At 36.1% G+C, this 2,929-nt stretch overlaps 1 long non-coding RNA gene across 1 annotated transcript; it reads left to right on the forward strand.

The window, feature by feature from the left end:
• On the forward strand, positions 787–1,543 carry LOC107646814. The gene is made up of 3 exons (XR_002348681.1): positions 787–903; positions 994–1,198; positions 1,281–1,543. It is a non-coding gene; the product is annotated as an uncharacterized LOC107646814 (long non-coding RNA).

The raw sequence follows: 2,929 nt of genomic DNA on the forward strand, positions 1-2,929 counted from the left end.
TTAAGTTGCTTAGGGATGTTGTGTTATTTGTTGGTCCTGAGAATGTTGTACATGTAGTGACGGATAATGTTGCAAATTATGTTGCTGCTGGAAGGTTGTTGGAATCAGAGTTTCCTAGATTGTATTGGTCTCCTTGTGCGGCACATTGTATTAATCTGATGTTGCAGGATATTGGAAAGTTTGTGGAAGTGACTGAAACTGTGTCACAAGCTTCAATGATTACGAAGTATATCTATAATCACTGCCATCCTTTGTACTTGATGAGGTAGTTCACAGGCGGCCGAGAAATACTTCGTCCAGCTCCAACTTGATTCGCCACTAATTTTATTGCTTTGCAAAGTATTTTGGCTCAAAAGGATGCATTGAGAGCTATGGTGACATCTAGAGAATGGACAAGTTCAGCTTACTCTAAAGAAGCCAAAGCAAAAAAGTTTGTGGATCAAGTCTTAGATTCTAAATTTTGGAATCAATGCACTGATATTGTTAAGCTTACGGAGCCACTTGTTCATGTATTGCGTATTGTGGATAGTAAAGATAGAGCTGCAATGGGTTTCTTTTATCAAGCTATGTATAAGGCTAGGGAAGACATGGTGAAGAGGTTTCAAAAAAGAAAGAGGGTTGTTGAACCTTATTTGAAGATTTTAGATTCACGTTGGAATTTACAACTTAAAAGAAACCTTCATGCTGCTGGTTATTGGTTAAATCCAGCTTTTCAATTTAATTCTGCAGAATTTGACAAGCACAAAGAAACAATTTTTGGCCTACTAGATGTGATTGAGAGATATGCTTACGGTGATGCTGATTTGATTACTAAATTGACAAGTGAGAAGAAAATCTTTAAGAATGCTGAAGGAGACTTTGGGAGACAGTCTGCAATACGTGAGCGAAGCACAGTGATGCCTGGTAAATTTTGTATTAAAATTAGTTTTTTATGATTGTGATATGTTTAAGATTTGATTTTTATGATTGTGATTGTTTTCTTTTTATGTTAAGATCAATGGTGGGAATCTTATGGATGTGGAGCACCAAACCTGCAAAAGTTAGCAATTCGTGTTTTGAGTCAAACTTGCAGTTCTTCAGGTTGTGAGCGTAACTGAAGCATTTTCGAACACATTCACTCAAAGAAAAAGAATCGGTTAGAGCATCAAAAGCTTAATGATCTTGTTTATGTTCATTACAACTTAAGGCTACAACAAAGGTACTTTTTATTATTCTTTCTTGAAGGAATTATTTAAAATTTTTAGTCATAATAAGAATAATCAAGTTAATTGATAACATAGGAACCGAATGAGAAAGCAAAGTTATGATCCAATTTGTCTTGATGCATTTGAGGATCATTCGGAATGGATAATGGAAGATTCACCACCATTTTTAACTCCTGAAGAAGTTGATGCTTTACGGAATGATCTTGCAAATATGTCTCTTCAATCAGCTTTAGATGATTTGGGTATGTTGTTGTTAGGGATGATTTTGTAATGCTTTAACCAAATATTTTGCCTTATTATTGATTATGATTTGTGAAACATTATTGAAATGCTAGATGAATTGAATCTGGAAGACGATCGAAATGATGGTGAAGCTAATAATACTTCTGTGGAAAATGCAAATCAGAATGAAACCAATCAACATGTAGCTCCAGATTTGTCAGATGAAGAAAGATATCCAGACTTTGAAGTTACTCCTTGGATATAATCCATGAATTGTTATTTTCATTATGTTAAATTGAGTTGTTCATGTAATAGACTAATAGTACTAAATTTTATGTTTATTCTCGTATTACTACTTATTTTTAGGATTTGAGATTTAATGTTTATTAAAATGTTATTGGAGATATATTTTTAACTGTTAATCTTTAATTTTTTAGCTATTTTATACATTTTACTTATGTGGGACCGGGTTAATGACGAGCGGATATTTTATGCGCTTTTTGGGGTTAATTTCATATAGTTTTTAGTATGTTTTAGTTAGTTTTTAGTTTATTTTCATTAGTTTCTAGGCAAAATTCATATTTCTGGACTTTACTATGAGTTTGTGTGTTTTTCTGTAATTTCAGGTATTTTCTGGCTAAAATTGAGGGAGCTGAGCAAAAATCTGATTCAGGCTGAAAAAGGACTGCTAATGCTGTTGGATCCTGACCTCTCTGCACTCGGAATGGAATTTCTGGAGCTACAGGAGTCCAATTGACACACTTCCAATTGCGTTGGAAAGTAGACATCCAATTGACACGCCAGTTCCATGTTACAGTCTTGCGTCCAGCGCCAGAAACACGTTACAAGCTGGAGTTCAACGCCAGAAACAGGTTACAGCCTGGCGTTGAACGTCCAAAACAGCCCAGGCACGTGAGAAGCTTTAGTCTCAGCCCCAGCAAACACCAAGTGGGCCCCAGAAGTGGATTTCTGCACTATCTATCATAGTTTACTCATTTTCTATAAACCTAGGTTACTAGTTTAGTATTTAAACAACTTTTAGAGATTTAATTTTCATCTCATGACATTCTAGATCTGAACTTTGTACTCTTTGACGGCATGAGTCTCTAAACTCCATTGTTGGGGGTGAGGAGCTCTGCTGTGTCTCGATGAATTAATGCAAGTATTTCTGTTTTCTATTCAATCATGCTTGTTCCTATCTAAGATGTTCATTCGCGCCTTATTATGATGAATGTAATGATCCGTGACACTCATCACCATTCTTAACTTATGAACGTGTTCCTGACAACCACTTCCGTTCTATATTAGCTTGAATGAGTATCTCTTAGATTCCCTAATCGGAATCTCCGTGGTATAAGCTAGAATTCATTGGCAGCATCCTTGAGAATCCGGAAAGTCTAAACCTTGTCTGTGGTATTCCGAGTAGGATTCTGGGATTGGATGACTCTGACGAGCTTCAAACTCGCGAGTGCTGGGCGTAGTGACAGACGCAAAAGGATATC

This window comes from Arachis ipaensis, chromosome B06, assembly GCF_000816755.2.
Source record: "Arachis ipaensis cultivar K30076 chromosome B06, Araip1.1, whole genome shotgun sequence".
Classification (NCBI taxonomy): domain Eukaryota; kingdom Viridiplantae; phylum Streptophyta; class Magnoliopsida; order Fabales; family Fabaceae; genus Arachis; species Arachis ipaensis.